Below are 21,231 nucleotides of genomic sequence, written 5' to 3' on the forward strand. Positions count from 1 at the left end.
GTCTCAATGTCTTCATCTGTATTATGACAGGACTGAAAGAAGTGAATGTTTTCTCGCAGTACCCTGGGCTCTGACACTCCACACGCCTTCCTGTGTTCCTGTGTCCCCCCACCCACATGTCCTGCTCCTCCCTACTCTGCTCTGTGGCCACATGGGGTCCACACAACCTTCACTTCAGCTCCCAGGACCCCCTCCCCCATTTCCTCCTCCTCCTGCCCATTCAATCTAATCTCAGTCCTTCCTTCCAGACTCACTTTCAAACCTGAAACACTGTTTTCTCACATGCCCTTTGGAATTCTGCGTGCAAATATACAGAACAGATATGAACTCTATTCTGGCAAGATGACATGCTCCGTAACTTGAAAAGACATAAAAAACAAACATCCAGAAATGCAAGATTAAAATTAAAAAAAAAAAAAAAAGTCTTTTAGTTTTTTTCTGAATCCAGATCTGTGGTCATAGTGGGAAAAAAAAAAAAAAAATGGAAACACCCAGAGAATAACACAAAAGAAATGGGAAGTCCCAAAAGTTGGAGAGGATGTGGAGAAAGGGGAACCCTCTTACACTGTTGGTGGGAATGCAAGTTGGTGCAGCCTCTTTGGAAAACAGTGTGGAGATTCCTCAAGAAATTAAAAATAAAATAGAGCTTCCCTATGACTCTGCAATTGCACTACTGGTTATTTACCCCAAAGATACAGATGTAGTGAAAATAAGGGCCATCTGTACCCCAATGTTTATAGCAGCAATGGCCACGGTCACCAAACTGTGGAAAGAAGCAAGATGCCCTTCAACGGACAAATGGATAAGGAAGATGTGGTCCATATACACTATGAAGTATGATGCCTCCATCAGAAAGGATGAATACCCGACCTTTGTAGCCACATGGATGGGACTGGAAGAGATGATGCTGAGTGAAATAAGTCAAGCAGAGAGAGTCAATTATCGTATGGTTTCACTTATTTGTGGAGCATAAAAAATAACATGGAGGACATGGGAGATGGAGAGGAGAAGGGAGTTGAGGGAAATTGGAAGGGGAGGTGAACCATGAGAGACTATGGTCTCTGAGAAACAATCTGAGGGTTTTGAAGGGGTTGGGGGGTGGGAGGTTGGGGGAACCAGGTGGTGGGTATTGGAGAGGGCACAGATTGCATGAAGCACTGGGTGTGGTACAAAAACAATGAATACTGTTATGCTGAAAATAAATTTTAAAAATTTTTTAAAAAAAGAAAGAAATGGAAAGGTGACATGGCAAACAGGGCGTGTGAGCATACCAGTAACCATGTGTATCTCCCCAGGGGTTGGTTGTTCTTGCTGCTCTGTTCAGATCAGGACACAACGCCTGAGACCAGGCGAATGGATGAGTGTTGGCATCGAGCCTTCTGCTGTCTCCTCTCAGTGACAGGAGGAATCAGAAGAAAACCACCCAACTGTACAGAAGAGGAAGCTGGTCCATCTGTGTATTCCCCGAATGCTGGCTTCCTTATTTGCTTGTTCCTCATTCTAAGAATTACTAATCACAAGGGTTACCCTGGAGTTCACAAATTTTTCACTTGTGTAACACTGGAGTACACAATCTGACAAATTAAAGTAATAGGCGATTCCAAGTTCGGAACACACCTGTGTCACTTGGTGAAATTTTCATGCTATGTTAACCTCAAGAGAGCCACCCTCAACACCAGGTACAAAGGGTTCCCCACGCATAAAGCCTTTCCTTGTATGAGGCCACACTCCTAAATTAGAGAATGCAGAGAGATATAATGCATCACGAAGTCAAGTTGGCAAATAAATAATACACTAGATCCCACAAGAAATCACACATAGCAGAAATTATATTTTAAAAGCTCAAAGATATAAAAAGAAATAACACCAGAAAAGAAACAGACATTATCAAAAAATATCAGATTTTTAATAGCAAAATAACCTTCTAGAAATAAAAACTCTTACCACTGTAATTAAAAACTCAGTGGGTAGAGGAAGTAACAAATAGAGTTGTACTGATTGCATTTAATGTTGATTTTTTTTTTCTGACTTATTTTGCCAGGACCCTTGTTACCAGATAGAAAGTCGGTGAAGGTACTCTCTGCCGCGTGTTTACTCACACTCGTCCTTAAGAGCATCCTCTACAAACATGACCTGAAGAAGACGTGAAGTTTTGCTAGCAAGTTCTGAAAATGCTGCCTAAGTGTTTACTTACTATCCTGCAAGGATTGTTCTATGTTTGCTTACTTTGCTATCTTGCTTAATGCCTATTTACCCAGAAGAAAACATTGTATGAGTCTGCTGGGGTTGCCATGGCAAAATACCCTAGACAGGGGGGCTCAATCATGTATTTTCTTGTTTGTTTGTTTTAATTATGATATGTATTTTATTTCATTCTATTGTTTCATTTAAGTATAATATTCAAACACATATTTCTAACAGTTCCAAAGACCGGAAGTCTGGGACCAAGGGGTCAGCAGGTTTGGTTCCTCCTAAGGCCTCTCCTTGGCTTGTAGACAGATGGTCACCTTAGCCCTGTGTCCTTGCATCACATTTTCTCTGCACACCCCACGTGTCAATGTCCAAATTTCCTCTTCTTTAAGAACACCATTCAGAGTAGACTAGGGCCCACCCTCAGGCCTCATTTTAATGACTCTTCGAAGGCCCTACTCTTGAGTGCTAAGGCTTCAAAATATGAATTCCCAGGAGATACAGCTCAGCTCACTTTTCAAAATCTTCTTCACTTTCAAATGTGGTTTTTTTTTTTTTTTTAAGATTCTATTTATTTATTTAAGAGAGAGAAAGAGCAGGAAGGCGAGAGAGAGAGACTCCAGAGCAAACCCCATGCTCAGTGCGGAGCCTGATGTGGCACGCAAACCCGTGACCACAAGATCACAGCTTGAGCCAAAACCAAGACTTCATCACTGAACCCAGTGAGCCAGCCGGGCACCCCATCCAGTGTGTGTGTGTGTGTGTGTGTGTGTGTGTGTGTGTGTGTGTGTACATACATACATGTGTGCACATGTGTGTGTGTACGTGTGCATGTATGTGTGTGTTTAACAAGGGTATTATTGATTTCTAGACCTCAGAGACTATTGCTCTGGCTTGTGAAAATAATGTCCGCTTTCCCAAAGCCTGTGACTCTGTTTTGTCTTCTTATTAATAGTTACAGCTCTGGTGTTTATGTTTAAATCAACATCTATGTTCTAAGATGTATAAATTATTCTGGTGTTTCTTTATCAAATTGAAAAAGAAACACATTTTCCCCTTCTTCCACTAGATTCACTTGAAAAGAGGAAAAAGGAAGAGCTACTTTTGTATTAAGATTTCTTATAACTCTAAATAATTAAGATTACTTCAGCAGATTTCATTGCATAACAGACTTACAAAACACAGGAATGGGACAAGAGCTCAGAAACAGATCCGTATATACAGACCCAGTGTAATTGGTGCTACATAGCACTGGCCTTAGTGAAGTGACTAACATTGCTAAAAATAAAAATCTTACCTGTATTTCACACCAGGCACAAAAATCAGTTCCAGGTATATTATAGATCTAAATGTAAAAGGTAAAATAATTGAGTTTCTCAAAGGTAAAATACTACAGTGGTTTTCAAAGGTGATCCCCAGACCAGCAGAAACAGCATCATCTGGAATTGTAAGAAATGCTAATTCTTGGACCTCTTTCCCAATATAAGGAATTTGAAACTCTAAAGGTATGTGCCAACAATTTGTGCTTTAAAATGCCTTCCAGGTGATTCCACTTAAATTTGAGAATTACAGAGTCAGGAGATTATCTCGTGACCTCAGGACTAGAGTGACTAATTCACAGGATTAGATAACTATAGTCATAAAGAAAAGCATCCACAAACTTTGTCCTGTTAAAAAGAAATCCTCCTCACCCAAATATGACTTTATAAAACTGGAAAGTAAACCAGAGCCTGGCAGGAAATATTCACAATCTTATGTCCAACCAAGGATTCGTATACAGAAATGATAAAGAACTTCCAATCAACAAGAAAAAGACTGACCCCTCCCCTCAACACGTAGAGCTAAAAACCTAAACTGGTACTTCACTAAAGACAGTATCCAAACGGCTAATGGGCCTATGAGAGAAAGGTACATACCGTTAGTCACCAAACAGGAACTAAAACAACCAGTGGATATACTATGTCCCCATCAGAATGGCTTCAATTCAAAGGATTAGTACCTAGGATAGAGGAGGATGTGGGGAAGGCGGAAGGTGGACCACTGTGAAAACCTGTTTGCCAGCATCCACCAAATGCAAAAACCACGTGTGACCTGTGAGCCGGCCATTCCATTTCCACACACAGTCCCGAGAGAAATGAGTGGTCACGTTCGCAACGAGACATATACAAAAACGTTCAAAGCAGCACGATTCAAAATAGGTAAAGTCAGGAAACAATTCAAATGTCCGTGCCCAGCAGAATGGATAGACTGTGGTATATTTACCCGGTGGCTTACTACAGAGCCACCACTCCATGGCATGACATGGACAAGCCTGGGAGAAGTCACCCTGCTGGGGGGGAGACAGACAGAGTAGGGCACACCACGTGAGTCTAGTGACGGGAAGTGAAGGACAGAATCAAAACTGCTCTGTGCTGATGGAGAGGGGAAATCTGCTGTCTTTAAAAGGACCATGAACCGGAACCTGGCTGACTCAGTGGGTTAAGCCTCTGCCTTCAGCTCAGGTCATGATCCCAGGGTCCGGGGATCGAGCCCCGCATTGGGCTCTCTGCTCAGCGGGGAGCCTGCTTCCTCCTCTCTCTCTCTGCCTGCCTCTCTGCCTACTTGTGATCTCTCTTTCTCTGTCAAATAAACAAATTTTAAAAACCTTTTAAAAAATAAATAAAAAATAAAAGGACCACGAGGGAGACTACCAGGTGCTGAGAATATTCCTCAGCAGGGCACTGGGTCACGCGTAGGTTCCTTCACAACAGGGAAGGAGAGAGAATCAAAAGCGCACTGACCTGGGGCGTTCATAGGTTAAGACATGACACCAGGCCGTTGCTGTGGGACGCTGGGAAGAGAGACCGGGAACTGCGAGAAAGCCAGCACAACGGCATGTTTTCACAGTGGTCACCAGAAGCCCTGATCCTCAATGGTACCCTTGAGGAATGTGAGGGCAGCACAGAGCCAGACCCTCCCAACAGTCCAGGATTGCCCGGTGGGCTGTTACTTCCCCATGCTTGCAGTTCCCGAGCGCCCACAAGTCATAACCCGCTTCACTCGGGGGCCCCAACCACATGCTGAGAAAACACCGTGGCGCCAAAATGCAGGAGATAAGCAGGGCAGCTGCAGCGGGTTCCCAGCAGCTGGGCTGAGGAGGGGTGAGGCAGGGCACAGGGTTTTATGAGCAAACAAGCAAAACATAATCTATACAGAAAATCACCCAGTTCTTTCATAGGGAGACTTCAAGACACCAGTGTGTTCAGGAACGTGCCCCCAGGGACGCCCGGGGAATACAGACATCCACAAGCCCCGAGTTCCCATGCTGGCATGATGTCTGCGGAAACCGCCCGAATTCCGTGCGGCTCAGACTCGCTCGTTCCGAATTAAAAACCCAGAGCCTGATGTACCGAGTGCCTGTCAGCGGGTGTGACCCGTCACCTGCTGTGACATCTGTTCGTCGGTGGGGACCCTGATCTTAACCACCACTTTAAGAAGAGCAGGCGGGTGCAACCTGGTGCCTTGTAAGCGACCTCCATCGACGTGGGGAGCTCTGCGGGAAGGCTCTGCTGCAGGTGCGGGACTTTATCTGACTGTGGGCCACATCCCCCATTCTTTCCCACAGCCACCGTCAGCCTCCAATGAGATCTCTATGTCACATCTGTAATGAAAGTCCTAATTTCTCCAGCTTTGGGGAGGCATTCTCCTTAAATCTCCAAAATTTAAGTAAACTACTTTTACTATTTAAAGTTTATTCTATTCCTAACGAATCATTAATACGGAGCTAGTCAGATGTACTCCCTCTTCTTTTCTCGTTACAGGGAACTGCATGTCTCAGGAGGCTTTTTGTTTTTAATCTATGTTTTCCAATGTGTTGGCGTGAAGTTTTCCGAATTCCCATCATATTCCTTTAGTAATAAAGTCTGTGGTAATATCCTTTCTTTTCTTCTTAATACTGGTCGTTCGTTTTGTTTTGTTTTTTCCTCTTCCCTTGTTCATGTTGGTAAACTTCTATAAATTAATTCAATTAATCCTTTTAAAACCAAACAGGGGGCTTCATTGATTGTGTTGTTTTCTCCTTGGCTGACTTCCTCTTGATCCTATTATTTCCCATCTCTGTTGGGTTTACTTTGCTCTTTCTGCTCTTGCCTCTCAAAGGAAAACATAGATCACTGATTTTAAATTTTTCTCACCACGTTTAATACAAGCTTTTAAACTCTGTGGTTCCTCTTTGTTCTGTACCTCTTCTGATGAATCTCACATCCTTTGATATGCTATGTCTTCATTACCACTCAGTTAAATCTATTTTCTAATTCCCCTTTCAAATCCTTCATTAACCAATAAATTATTTGGAATTGTGCTGCTTAATTTTCAAATATTTGTGTATTTTAAATGTCTTGTTATTATGGACTTCAAATTCAATTCCATTTTGATCAGAGAATACAGAGAGTGATTTCAGTTCTCTGATATTTACTGAGACTACTTTATGGCCCACAATGGTCTACAGTGATACTTGCTCATGCACAGTGGAAATTCATATATATATCCAGAATTCATAAGGTGCAACGTTCAGTGGGTGTATATTAGTCATATTGTTATCCTGTTGCTTGAGTCTTCTATGTCCTTATTGATTTTTGTTCATTTATTCTATTAATTGCTGAGAACAGGTGTGTTACACTCTCCAATCATGATTTCTATTTGTGTATTTCTCCCTTTGATTCTGCCAATCTTTCCATCAGGAGTTGTGAAATTCTGTTATTAGGTGCATTGACATTTACGGTTTTTATGCTTTCTTTATGAACTAATCCCTTTTTTAAGATTTTATTTTTTTAAGATTTTATTTATATACTTGAGAGAGAGAGAGAAATATGAGAGTGAGCACTAGTACGCAGGAGCAGTAGAAGCAGACTCCCCGCTGAGCAGGGAGCCCGACATCGGGCTCTACACCAAGACCCTGCGATCATGACCTGAACAGAAGGCAGAGACTTAATTGACTGAGTCCTCAGGCATCCCTCTGAATAGATCATTTTATCATTACTAAATATTCCTCTTATTTACTATTCCCAGATCTTTCTAATTCCTCTTGTATATCCAAGTTTAAAGCTGGTATCATTTCTCTTTATCCCGAAAGACTCACCGTAGCATTTCTTAGTAAGTCTACTGTCAACAAATCCCCTCAGCTCTCATTTATCAGGACATATCTCTACTTGACCTTTAAATTTGAAGGATAGTTTTGCTGATTATATCTAGCATTCTATAAAACTTTAAGTTGATAGTTTTGTTTGCTTTTTCCTTAACCCTGGGAAGATACCATTCCATTGTCCTCTAGCTTATGTTTCTAGCAGGAAGGCAATGCCATTCTGACCTTTGTCCTGTGCGTAGTGTCTTTCTTCATGGCTGTTTTTCGGATTCTCTCTTTCTCTTTGGTTTTCAGCATTTTGACTATGACATACATTGATACGGGTTCTGGAACTTTCATCAATTTTGAGAAATATTTGGCCATTATTTCTAAAAATAGTTTTTCTGCCTCTATCTAGTTATTATAACACTAGTCAGAGGTACCGTTCAGTTATTTTAGCTTTTCCCCCAGTGTTTTATTTCAGGTATTTTCTATGGCCCTTTCTTCCAGATCACTGACTCCTTCTTCCACAGTGTTTATCCTGTTACTGAGATCATCCATTACGCTTTTCTCAGAACACATTCTACGCATTTGTAAAGTCTTCATATGGGGGTGCCTGGGTGGCTCAGCTGTTGAGCATCTGCCTTCAGCTCAGGTCATGATTCCAGGGTCCTCGGATCCAGTCCCATATTGGGCTCTCTGCTCAGTCAGGAGCCTGCTTCCCCCTCTCCCTCTGCCTGCCGCTCTGCCTACTTGTGATGTCTCTATCAAATAAATAAATAAAACCTTTAAAAAATAAATTTTTCACATATTCTATATGTTTGTCCATATGTTCACCCATTTTTTTAATCTTGACTTGTAAATTTCTAGATACATATATGTATTTTTTTTTAATGGAAAGAGGTTTCATTTATAAAAGGACTATTTACACAGTGTAGGGGAACCTCAAGCAACATAACCCAGAGCTAGGAGCCACAGAGCCATCCCCAGCTCAGGGCCTATTAGCCAAACAGAGGGAGTCATTCCTGGAACCCAGAGGGAGAAAGTCACACAGAGTCAACCACTCTGAGAAGAGCAGTGATCTCTACTTGAGGGACAGAGCCAGCCAAATGCTGCAATATAATAGCGTTATATTGATAATACTAGTTTTAAGTTCCTTTTCTGCTAGTTTCAACATCGGGGTTATCAGTGGATCCCTTTCTTTCGAATTTTTTTTTTATGTGTCCCATTTCCTCACATACTTCACAGTGTTTTATGACGTGCTGGGCATCGCACATAGATAATGGGGGGGGGGGCTTAAATAGTCAGCTCTTTTGCTTTGTTTTTATTTCTAGGAGTGTGCAGCCTCTGTCCAACGCACGGCTGCTCAAGTGAGGAAGTCAGTATCCAGATTGTCCCAGGTATGAAATTAGGTCGGCCTAGGCATGTTTTTAAAATTGACCTCGCCTCTCAGCCTTCCTCCCAGAGCCAAGTCGGACTTTGTTGGTCTCCTCAATTTTTCGATCCCGGAGCCCGGTGGGAGTTGGACGTGTTTCACCTTTTGAGTCAATGGTAGCGTCCTCTGTTTCTAAAAATCACAAGAGTACATGAGACTAGAGTCTTTCTACTTACGGACTCACCCACACTGCCCTTTCCTCAGCACTACAGGAGGGAAGTCAGCGAGAACTGTTAGCTCAAGTAAATTATCGCTGAATTTGAGAGTCTCTCAGACCCCAGTGCCCCAGCCGCCCCCACCCCCACCACGGCCGGCGTGTCTCTTGGAACGTCAGCAGGCTTTCTTCTCCAGAGCTGCCTCCACGGTCATGTGTAAAGAGTGCCTCTCTTTGAACATCTGTGCGTTGGGGATTTTCGTGCCTCCACGTCTCTTCAGTGGCTTCATCGATAAGTACAGTGTTTATACTCCCTAAACATTGTGGTGTTACAATGAAAACAAAGATCTACATCCTTTCATATCTCAGCCAGGAAATGGTTTATTGTGTTTAAATTCTAGCCAAATTGCAAAGAAAACTACAGTTTCTCTTTATTTTATTTTTTCTAACATGAGGTTCTTATGGTACTTATCTCCTGCTTGGTGTAAAAACGGAAAGAGGAAAAGAAGGCAGTTACATTTAAAACTCGGTACGGGATCTAGGATTCCCTTTTTGTGTCACGAACCTAGGAGATCCTATTGTGCACATAGAACGCAGAAGGGACATACTCTTGGAGACTGTGACCCACAGAGTCTAGGGTCTCTCTAAGTTGGCTTCTTCAAAAGCAAACACACAAAATGTGTAACAGATGAAAAACCAGTAGGAGTAGGGCCAGGAGTTGTTGCAGAGAAGGAGGAAGGGGCAGCGGCTGCGCTTCCGCTCTGGGACACAGAGGAGACCCAGAGAAGTAAACCACTGATGTCAGAGGGCAGGCAATGGAACAGTGGGGAGCCAAGGGCATCAGGGGTCCAGCCCAGAGACGCAGAAGCAGAGCAGGGCATGGGAACCCTGATGGTTCTGCAGGAAGTTCACTACAAGGAGGGAGAACTAAGTCTGGAACAGGCGCTCGGAGCTCAGTCCTCACCAGAGAGTCACAGATTAATCCCTCAGGAGCCTGGAATTACTCACTGCAAAGAAGCTGCTGATGCTTTCATCTTGAAGTTACAATGACTTTGTAGTGGTCGACACAGCACACAGCGTGAGGAGGCGTGAGGAGGCATCCAAAGAAGAGAAAGCCACACAGCTTCCTGTCCCTTCTGCCACACGGAATCTCCGTTTGTTTGAACTATTGAAGTCTGGTCTGAAATGAAGGAGCCTGTCGATGGCCCGTCATGTAGGCGTGGGACGCCTCCCCTTCTGTTTCCTGGTTTGCTGGCGCGCCGTGGCTCTGCCGGAGGGCGTCTGTTCTCATCCCGTGTTTTCCAGTCGCTGCTCTCCACGCTGGAAGGACCCATGAATGATCGTGTGTTCTTAGTGGGGCTGAGCAGACACGCCAATCTGAACACCTGACTCCAGCGAGGTATGCAGTGTCCTCGGGGAAAGGAAGACCCAGATGGCAGCATCCGTGACGTCTTTGCTTTCAGTGGTTCGTGGAAACGCCCACCCACCCCAAATTCTCGGTAAGACGGCACAAGTGCCCTGACAGACGATGACCGTACCTGAGCCAGGGACATGGTCTCTGCTGCTGTATCCTGCTACATACGGGGTCAGTGTAGTACATTGTCCTCTGGGGTCAGGACCCCTATTGTTCAACTTTGTTTTGATTTTTTGGTCAGGGAGCACTTACCTTCCTTTACCTACATAATGAATTGCTCCTGAGGGGGACAGCCTGTCTCCCCCATTGTCCTCAGGACCATGCCAGCTGTGGCAGCAGGAAAGGCCATATGGATGGGAGGAATGGAGCTTCTGCCCACTTGCCCTGTGTGTGGCACTTCCACTGGCCAGCACGGCTCATCCCTAAGACCTCTCTATACACAACAGGAGAGTGTAAGTAAAAAGTAAGAAATAGAGCCCCCCGAGGCAGACTATTCCAGATCAGCAGGCGGTGGGAGCTCCCTGGTGCTCCTTGTACTGTGTGTTCATCAGCGGGAATCCTAGTTGCCAACCACTGTGCCCTGGGGAGTCCATGGCTGTGCCCACTTACTCCTTATTAAAATACTCGAGACCTTTGTTGAGAAAATGTTTCGGTACCCTAAAGATTGTAACCTTGGTAAAGGGCTTATAGTGTCATGCCCATAACGGAACAAACATAGGTCTTCACGGTGCGGCATCAGAGGTGACTTGGGTCCCCCGAGGTGAGTGACAGCCGCTGTGTGCCAGACCCGCCCCTTCACACGGCGACTATGGATGGGCTAGATGTACACACGCAGTGGGATGAGTCTTCAGGCAGCGTTTGGGGGAAACCATGGGAAGGGTCAGAGCAATGTCGCTATCAAACACCGTTTATGACAATGTAAAATGCGTGCACACAAAACTATCTGCAAGAGGACATACACAGAAATTAGAAGTCACCCAATAGGAAAGTGGTTGTGTGTGTATGAAATTGGGCATGTAAGTGGCTGATAAGAACAAATGCAGTAAATGCTTAAGCAGAAGAAAGTGTTTTTGCCCTTGTCCTTGTCCTACACTGACATTCCCTGAGCCGAGGAGTCTGATGAGCTCGACCCTCGGTGTCTCACGCCCGACCCGTAGACGAAGAGATCCTTAGTAGGAGAACAGAAAGGCACCGCAGAGCGGTGAACGGGAGCTGCCACGCGTGGGACTTGGAGCGTCTGCCGTCGTGGGCGCTGTGAAGCCCAGCTCCGGGCGAGCCACGAAGGGACGTGCGGGCCGGGCGCGGCTTCACGGTCTCACCCGGGGCGTCACAGACACGGAGAGAGAAAGGAAACTGAACAGTAGACATGAAGACGTTCAGATCCGCCGTCTTAGCTAGATTCTTTAAAACAGTCCTCGTCTTCAAACATTAGCAGTGGTCCTGAATAGAGTCTTTTTACCTGTCAATCATTTTCATGAAGCAGGACTTATCTTTTCAACGCAGTTCTGGAAAAATTGTCAATCTGTTGATTTGATGGAGTTTCGGTTCCTGGTAAAATTAGGCAAATACAAATTCTGATCCAGTCTGAATTCCACATCAGGACACATGCGACAGGCTCGCACCCCAAGGGGGTCCCCGGCCACAGCCCCACCCTCCCACCACAGCCAGAGCCGCTGTGACTCGCGAGGACCTTCTGCCCGAGCAGGTGTGGCGGGGCTGTTTAGTCCCTTCCTGGTTTACAGGGTCGCGCCCAGGAAAGCCTCAGTGGCCAAACACACAGCTGATTCCAGAGCGGGGTCCACACGGGGCCTGCAGGTCTCTCTGGACGGCCCCTTGGCCAGCAGTGTCCGCAGCCACGCTCCTATGGGTTCCTTGGCCAGCCTGAGGTGTGGAAGAGCAGGTGTCCGGACCAGACGGGGGGGGACCCCAGCGGGCCTACAGGGGACTGCTCCCGGGCCTCACAGCCTTCAGCCTTTCTTGGGTTAAATGGTGCTCCTGGGAGATGGCGGCTCGCAAAGTCTGGGGTAATCGGCAAAATCTTGCATCTCCCTATCATGGAGGCTTTATTGTGGAGAATTTAAACATGGAAGAGGCAAAGGAAGGCACAGTACTGTGACGGAGCTAAGTGGCTCATCCCCCGTGGGCCATGGGCCTGGTCGTCCCCCGACACGCTCTCCGACAGGCACCCCCGCACCCCTGCCCCTCCACACCAGCCCTCACACCTCTCTTCACCCCTCACACCGCACCCGTATCTGCCCCCACACCCATCCGCCCCCTCCTACCCCACGCATACCCACACCCCCCTGCACAGCCTCCGTACCCACAACTCTTCCCACACTCCCTCCACACCCACACCCTGCATAACCACACCCCCCCTTACGCCCTCCACACCTCCACCCACACCCCCCTGCACAGCGACAGCCCCACCCGTATCTGCACTGTCCTCGCACACCTCCACACCCCCACAAATTCCAGGGGTCCTACCCTTTTATCGACAAGCACTGCGGCGCGTGTTACAATATCAGGATCGTACCTAAAACAGCAAATAGTTCTCGAGTCCCCTTAAATGTCCAGTGTACTTTTAAGTGGTTTTTTTACATCTTCAGATGGTTGAAAAAAATCAAAAGCGCAACAGTGCATGACACATGGAGGTCACACGAGGTTCACGTTTCCGCATCCATAAATCAAGTTTTGTCGGCACAGACACTTGGTCATTACATGCTCCAGCTTCTGTGCCCCATCCGCAGAGCGGAGCTGTTGTCACTGGGACACGGTGGCCGCAAAGCCCAGAGCATTTACTATCTGTCTCTCAACAGGAAATGACCACCAACCCCAGCCCCATTCTGCAACCTCCGGCGCCCCAGCCTGGAAGGAACTCTGCGGCAGCCCCTCCTGCGGCTGTGCCACCTCTTCCGAGACCCACCTCCCCAGCCACTAAGGCGAGAGGGAGCCACGGAGCTGGGATGAAGGTGTGGGCGGTGGCGCGGCTGTGGGCCGTGTGGCCACCAGAGGGAGCAGCTGGGCAGTTGGTGGCTGGAGAGCGTGCAGTCTGTGATCTGGACTCGGGCTCGCCCTTCTCAGGTGTGTGCTGAGTCCCAAGGTGGCCCAGGGCCATTCTGGCTGCCAGTGGCAATGATCAGAACTTCTTCGATCCGTAAAAGAATATTACAGCAGTGTGTATGTCTCCAAAACTTCTGAGTATCTCCTCGGCCTGAATATCCACGGAATTAATGACAGATTCTAGAACAACAAATACCTTCAGGATTTGTGGGGTTTGCCCCTTCAGCTGACCCAACCCCCTGTCCTGTAGAACGTGAAGAAACTCAGATCATCCTGAAAAGCCCTTTAAAGGACTTCAGGGTTGGGGAGCGCCTGGGTGGCTCAGTGGGTTAAGCCTCTGCCTTCGGCTCAGGTCATGGTCCCAGGGTCCTGGGATCGAGCCCCTCATCGGGCTCTCTGCTCAGCAGGGAGCCTGCTTCTCCTCCTTCTGACCCTCCCCCTGCTCGTGTTCTCACTCTCTGTCCCTCTCTAAAATAGATTTAAAAAAAAAAAAAAAAATACTTCAAGATAGAGACTTAGTGTTTGTAGACGAACCCAGGCAATGAAGCCTGGCCTTATTGTTCCCGGATGAGGCAGGCATTCCGCCAAGGAGCTCTTTTCCCCCACCCACCCTACAGCAAGACTCAGTTCCCTTCACCCATGACTTTTAATATCACTATGAAAATTCTTCTTATAGGGCCTGCCGTGTGAATCTGCAGAGCAGTCCGTAAGGAAGAGAAAGCAGCAGCCTGGGCGTCTTGTGCGGTGAAAGACTGAACACAGGCAAGAGGGCGTTGTCAATTGTTGGAAAGAAGAGATGAGAGTGTGGGCTGAGAGCAGCCGAAGTGACTCCCAGAGGCCGTAGCTTGTACCAGGCTTTCCAGCAGTCAGCCGTGGAGGTGATGACACAGACCTCCTGCCTTTGAAGGAAGAGTTTTATTACGTACAAACCCCAGGAGAAGGGGCCACGTGGAACACGGCACACTTCGGACTGGAGGCAAGGCAAGGAGAAGCAGGGTGGGAGCCTCTCCTGCGGGTTTCCACAGCAATGGCAAGGCAGGCGGGTCGGCAGGAGGGTCGGCGACTCAGGGTAAGGCAGTCCGAATAATTTCAGCGGGCTGTGAACAAGCAGGAAGGTGTTGGTTGGTGCCCTGGGTCATTAGAGGAGGGGGAGATCTTAGTTTGGTGTTTGAGTTAGAGGAGGAAGGTGGCTGCAGACACGGGACGTGGGTTGGCTGGTTTGCCTGTGAAAGGTGTGCTCCTAGGGAGTCATGTGCTAGTTAGGAATCAGCCAGCCCTAGAGGGACAGTCTGTCCTGGCCAGCTAGGTCCTCAAGACTTCAAAACACCATAAAATACAGAAAACAAAAAACATGGTCACTCCATTGGGCATTTCACACCTGGGTCAGAGTGGCTACTGGGAGAGGAAAGGACCATTCATCTACCAAATTCAAGACCACACCACAGTGGTTTAGCCCAGCGAGTAGGACGCCGGGTCAGCGAGTTTCTGCAACCGCTGCTAACCACGGCCACTGTCTCTGAACACACCGAGGTGGGGAGGATGGGAAGTAGAGACGGGCGCCGAGGACCTTATGGGCCACGACTCGAGTGAGGAAACCCATAGTAGGAAAAAGTTCACACAGTTTCTGCCTTCCCAAGATCACATGAAAGGACCTCCTCTGCCCGCAAGACAGAAAAGCAGAACCCACTTACCCCGGGCCTGACCCAGGTAGAGCCATGGACAGTGCGTACGGCACAGACGTTGGACGTTGGGCGGAACAGGTCAGCCTGTGTCTGCGAGAGGGAACACATGGAGGCTGAGTCAGGCACCTCAGCCCAGGACTTGAGGAGTCTCTGAGCACAGCCGGGGGTGGGATGAGTAGGGGGCCAGGCAGCGTCCCTGGGCTGACAATATGCCGGGAGCTCAGCGGCCACAGGAGGATACACTTCCAGGGCAGAGTGGCAGGCAGGAGACAATGTGCAGCAGGCCCTGGGGCCTCGGGCAGAGCCCTCCCACCTGTTACCCCAGGAAACATGGTTAGATGAAAGGTGACAAGCCAGGGTCACAATTCATGCTGACGAAGGTCTACCCCTCCTCCTGCCTAACACCCAAAGCCAGCCTTGAAAGGATCACAGAGTTTCCCATGTAGCCCAGGAAGCCCACATTTAGGGCTCTCGTGTCGCTCTTGTTTGGGGGGGACGACCAAGAGTGAAGATTGTGCACCATCTCCAGCAAGTACGACCCCGGAGTCATGGACCACCTGTTGTCTTCGTGTTGCTTCAGCCTTTCCCAGGTTAATTTTAATTATTTTCATATTTCATCATACTAGGATGCCCTCGACCGTCAGTATGACAATACTTTAGGCTCCCTTTAGGGAAGGAAAATCTGACAAATGCACAAAAACACAATATTGATCATTTCATGTTCTAGCTTTAAGGGTTCTCTTAAACCACACTTATGTGTTAATCACCATCCTTGTGAATCAAGGAAAGATAAATTTAAGAGAAATAAGTCGGTCATGGATTCTGAAAACTTCATAAAGCTGCTGTGGCCCCTCCAGCTGTCACAGACCTCATCACTTCCGTCGGTGGCGGTCCCCTGCTCTGGTCTGTGCTGCAGAGATGGCAGGTGCCTCCCCAAATCACCTGACATGGAGCGGGCACGTTATCACCAGCAAAACGCACCTGTCCCACGGGGGAATACATACGGAGAAAGGCTCTGCTGGCTGTGTCCTTCTCCTGAGAAGTCACCGTAAGGTGCAAAGAAGGGGGTGTCTCCTTCCCAGATCCTGCCCCCAACGCTCTCCTGGTGGGTAAAACGGTGGCGTTTCCCGCAGGAGCCTGACCGTGAGCAGCAGCGGGGAGCAGGAAGGAACGCGGGTCCCTGTTCCCTTCACGGATCCGCTTGTGAACGCCTTCCTCCGGGTGTCCATCCAGCGAGAGGAATGAACTTGTAGTCTGTTTCTGCCGCGTTATTCTGTTATTTGGGCTGTTCCTGCCTCAAGCAACTAGAGCGAGGCCTAGCCGATGTTTGTTCACAGGTTGTCGTCCTTGTGAAATCCGGGCTCTCCTACATCCTTACGTGAAGGGCCACAGCCTCACAGGCACGGTCTCACATTCTCGCGCCTTTATTTCCCCAAAATACAATCTCAAGAGGAGAATGTCTGGGTGGAGAGGTCTGTCCGTTTTTCATGCAAAGAGAGTCTGTCAAGTCGCTTTCCCCAAGTCTGTTTGGAAAAAATCCTGTATTTCTCTCCCTTTTTGTTGCCCACCTGGTAAGAACGGTGTCTCCTGTTGCTGTAATTTGCATTTCCGTGATTACTAAGGACTATGATTATCTTTCCTAGTTTCTTAGCCAACTTGGATTTGCTCTTTTGAGTTTCCTGTTCAGTCTTTGCCGTTACTCTCTGAGCACTGAGCTTGTTCTTACAAATGACGAAGAGATGTTTCTCATCATTAATACCAGCTCGAGCTATCTGTAATTTTCCCCAATCTAGGGTCGATGATGTTATCTATTGCCATACAAAATTTAAGTTTTTTAACATGTATTATTTTATTTTATAGTTTCCGAGTTCCTATTTTGGTAAAATAAATAAATAAATAAATAAATAAAAATAATAAAAATCTCTGAAACTTCAGTCCTTAATATATCTGGAATTTATTAATGCTGTCAGGTAGATTTCCAATATTTCTTTCCTGGATGGAGAGCCAGCCCTTCATCGGTTATTCTTCTGCAGTGATATGAAATCACTCTATCCCTTACCTCCAGTTCTATTACCACACTACTTTCTTCTTAGCTTTTAATTTATTTTATGTCCATTGCCATATGTCTAGCACATAACACTGTGTACCTGTAAGGTATACAACCTGTGAATCTGATACATTTCTACATTGTCACAGGATTGCCGTCGTAGCAGTAATGACCGCCTCTCTCTCGTCACATAATGATTGTTTTCTAAGGGTTGGGATCATTAAAATCTGGTCTCTCAGCAAGTCGGGTGGCTCTGTATTCCCTCTCCCGTACATGAGAATCTCTAGGACTTCTCTGCTACTCTCTTCAACTTTGTCCAGTCGTGGTCGGTCTTGTCCCTCCCTGTGCCATCCCCACTGCCCTGTCCCATAGAATTTTGAGGACGGTGCCTCTAGGTTTTAATATTCAGTATGGCAGGTCCCATATCCACACCATTTTTTTTTTCACATTTTTGGCCATTTTAATACTTATAATTTCATTTAATTTACACATCTTAGTGGTTGATATTTGATTATATTAACTATTCCAAACCAAGAATAGGCCATATATTTCCATTAATTCAGAACACATCTTTTGCCCTTCGGAAGACTCTGCTTTTCTTCATTTGGTGTGTGTACCATTCTTGTGAAATTCCTTCCTAAGAATTTCATATTTCTGCCACTTTTTTTGAATGGACTATTTATTCACATTTTCAATTCTAATTGATTGTTGTTAATAGAGAGAATAGCTTTGATTTTCCTACACTTACCTTGTCCACATGACAAAAATCCCTGTTCAAATTCAAGTTGTTATTTGCTTTATCAAATATGGTTGCTTGGGTTTCCCAGGTACATGGCCTTATCACCTGTGGAAAGAGCTAAGTTTAGTTCTTTTTGTCACATCTGTAGGGGACACAAGGGTCCCTCTGCCTTGGCAGTTGGCTTTCAGGCCCAAGACAAGAGGACCTTTCCAAAGGCCACCAAGCCAGTAAGACATCTCGACTGTCAAGGCTCAGGACAGCTCACCAGCAAGGCCTGGACCTCCCAGCACATTCTGTGTTCGGCGCTCTTTGATCACATGGCAAGAAACCAACTACACTCCCTCTCTCTCTTTTGGAAGCACCAGGACTCTGAAGTCTGAAATGCAGCACAGAACGTGCACCTTCGTACCTTGCAAAACGTGTTTCCTGGGAGTCAGGCTTATATTTCTAAGATGGAGCTCCCCAGGCCAGGACTGTCATGGAGCTGTTGGGCTAGGGTTGATGTGGTCACTGCTGTTGAAATCTAGAAACCGAGACACAGATGTAATTTCCCACTTCCCTCCATTTCGAGCTGTATTTCTGGAACCCAAAGAAGTTGATCTAACTTCTGGAAGTTCTAACAAGGCTACTTTGACCCTCTGTTTCTTCTACCCGACGTCACCGTGTGTCCACTTGCCAACGAAGCATCGCAGTACATTTTCCAGCACAGTCCCAGCGCGTCTCCCGTCTCTACATGCACCAGATCCAGTGCTAAGGGCTATCATTTATGCAGGACGCAGCAACCCGCCGGTAACAGGTGTAAATCTTAGACTATAAATTCAATGGGCAAGAAATAGCACTTTCTTCAGTTTCTATTGGTTAACCTCTAACTTCTAAGTCTAAGCATCGCTCTACTCTGTGGTCGGGGAGGTGTAACCATAGCTTTCCTCGGTTTCTGCCCCAGTCCCTGGAGTCCTGACTCTAATCCAACAGCCCCTGGTGCGCATCCACTGAACCACACAGGTCACTGCTCAGATATTCACCTCGCTTCCTGCGCAGCCTCACAGACCCTGCGCACTCTCTGACATTTCTGTGCCACAAACATGAGCATGAAGTTTTGTTCAGCTTTCCCTGCTCCGCTGCCCGGGAGTGCCACCCTGCTGGGAGCTGCTGCCTCCCTGGGAATACTGCCAGGCGTGAGGGAACAGGTGTCGTCTGCATTTAGAGCCCCTACACACCTCTCTGCCCCGGAGAAACACTGTGCTCTGGCGTAGGAAGATCTTCTTGTTTCATGAGGATGTTCTGTTTAGGCTTGACATCCTGTTCTGTCTTCCATCACCGAACATTCGGAAACATAGGCTAGAGATTCTGTTTTCTATTCTGCCACATTCTTCCCCTGAGGCACACAGAAATGCGCTGCATATCTTACATGGATAAGAATGAAAAACAAAGTATCAAGGAAAGGAATTCAGACATATGTTAAAATGTTAAATATTATCCAGATACAGAACTTCAAGATTTCTCAAAAAGAGGAGCTTTTGCCCACAGGCAAAAATTTTGTGTTTGTATTGTAAACGTCACCGGCTGTCTATGAACAGTGGTGTGCTAAACGTGGAGAAACTGTGGGTGGCAAGACACCGACGTGAGCCCCAGGGCTGTGCCAAGCAAACCCCTGATGGAAGGTTCTGGCTTAGCAAAGACAGACATCTCCCTGCAGAAGGGGATGAGCGGAAAATCACTCACCCTGTGAGCCAGGAAGGAGGAAGATGTGGAAATTGTTTTGGGTAATCCCGACTTTCACAAGAAAATGGGAAAAATAGCTCAATGCAGGGTGAAAAGCCAGGGCACAAAAATGTGGAAGAGCCCCTCAAGGGATGGTTCAAAAGAATCAGCAAAAGGAAAATACAAGCCATGGGAAAACCCAGCCTGAGTTCAGAAAAAAAAGATGAAGAGGGTAAAGCCTCTTCATGCCGCATCACTGAGCAGGAGCCACACTGAGCCCAGAAGCCAAGGGAAGACGGAGGGGACGAGAGAGCCGGGGAAGTGACAGTGGTGTGGAAAGGTATGCCTGGTCTCGGAACACAGGCCCGGCCCAGAAGCAGAGGCACAGCAGCCAGGACGGAGCCCCAGCTCAGCACAAACAGCAAACAGTCACCAGAGCATCTGTCCCAGGTTACACCTGCCCTGGCTTATTGAGAGCCCCTCTCAGTTACACCCTAAACTTCTGAGGATAGCCTGGCAAAGAACATCGAGTCAAAGTTCTGGGAGGAAAAGCTACAGCTCACGGCAAAGGGCATCGACCCGATGCCACAGACTGGAGAACAAAAGTAAATCTGAGTCACAGCCCCGTAAAACTCACCAGTGCTTCGGGAGGGTCACAGACGCACCCACGTGCATCTACCTGGGTCCTATTAGGAAGCAGAAACCAAACAATAAGCTAAGCAGAAGAGGTTGAGTAGAATTTGTGAACTATGATAAGATAATAATGAAGATAAAACAAAATTCTATAAAACTCCAGGGCTGGGGGAGAATATACAAGGAGGACCATGCCTGGAAAGGTAACCCTTCCCCAAGGCTGGGGTCACACCTCATCGGAGAAGGTGTAGCAGAGATGTTCGCAGGCTTGTCCAGGCCAGCGCTGGCCTGCAGTCACTGGATGAGCTGGGAGCAATTCTGCAGACCTCAGCCCGGGGACTGACTGCACTCAGGGGAAACCTCCAGGCGCTAAGTGGACCAAGCACAGGCCACGTGAGGGTCTGGCCGAGGGAAGGGGCACCAGCAGGAGCAGGAGGTGCCAGTGTCCCTATCAACGGGGCATGGGAAGACTATGGCCAGGCTGAAGCTCCAAGGTCACCAGGGTCCGTGAGCTCTGGGCACATGGCTGGGACCACAGTGCACCGGGTGCCTCTGTGCCCACTCTGCAGACCTGCCACCCCCAGCCACGGTCATGCGGTAGCTGGAAACTGCAGCAGAGCCCCTTCCTCCCGCAGTGTCTCTCTAGGGCCCTCAACCGAAAAAGCTTAAAGCTATGCTAACTTTAAAGAAGTGATCAGAGAAATTCCACCCACTGTCACCTGTCACCGAGCACAGAAGGACGAATCTGGAGCGCAGGGACAAGCAGCCTGGCCCTAAATAATGAAGAGATATGGACGAAGAGAGTGTCAACAGTCTAAAATGAATTCTCAGGGCTTCCTGAGATGTTCTGGGCTGAGGATTTGAAGACAAGACAGATTTTCCCAGAGACAGGACTTTATTTCCAAAATAAATCAATTTCTTTAAAAAGACCCAGAGTTTCTGCAAGTCCATGCTGAAGCATTTCCAAAACGATTTCAGAAGGGTGTTTACCACTCTCGCCCTAAGAACACAGCCTGTCGGGTCGGCTTCAGAGCCCGGATGCTGCTGGAGGAAGCTAAGCTGAACAGCATGGCTTGGG

The 21,231-nt window shown here is 47.3% G+C and overlaps 2 long non-coding RNA genes across 2 annotated transcripts; one reads left to right on the forward strand and one right to left on the reverse strand.

The window, feature by feature from the left end:
- Window positions 1-9,595: 9,595 nt before the first annotated feature.
- LOC131814510 (uncharacterized) lies at window positions 9,596-16,967 on the forward strand. The gene is made up of 2 exons (XR_009347315.1): window positions 9,596-10,376; window positions 14,028-16,967. It is a non-coding gene; the product is annotated as an uncharacterized LOC131814510 (long non-coding RNA).
- Window positions 15,594-20,151, reverse strand: LOC131814509 (uncharacterized). Its single transcript, XR_009347314.1, has 4 exons — window positions 19,037-20,151; window positions 18,229-18,342; window positions 17,829-17,924; window positions 15,594-16,904 (listed from the first exon to the last, which is right to left on the reverse strand). It is a non-coding gene; the product is annotated as an uncharacterized LOC131814509 (long non-coding RNA).
- Window positions 20,152-21,231: the final 1,080 nt, after the last annotated feature.

The sequence above is a fragment of the Mustela lutreola genome, chromosome 14 (assembly GCF_030435805.1).
Source record: "Mustela lutreola isolate mMusLut2 chromosome 14, mMusLut2.pri, whole genome shotgun sequence".
NCBI classification, from domain to species: Eukaryota; Metazoa; Chordata; class Mammalia; order Carnivora; family Mustelidae; genus Mustela; species Mustela lutreola.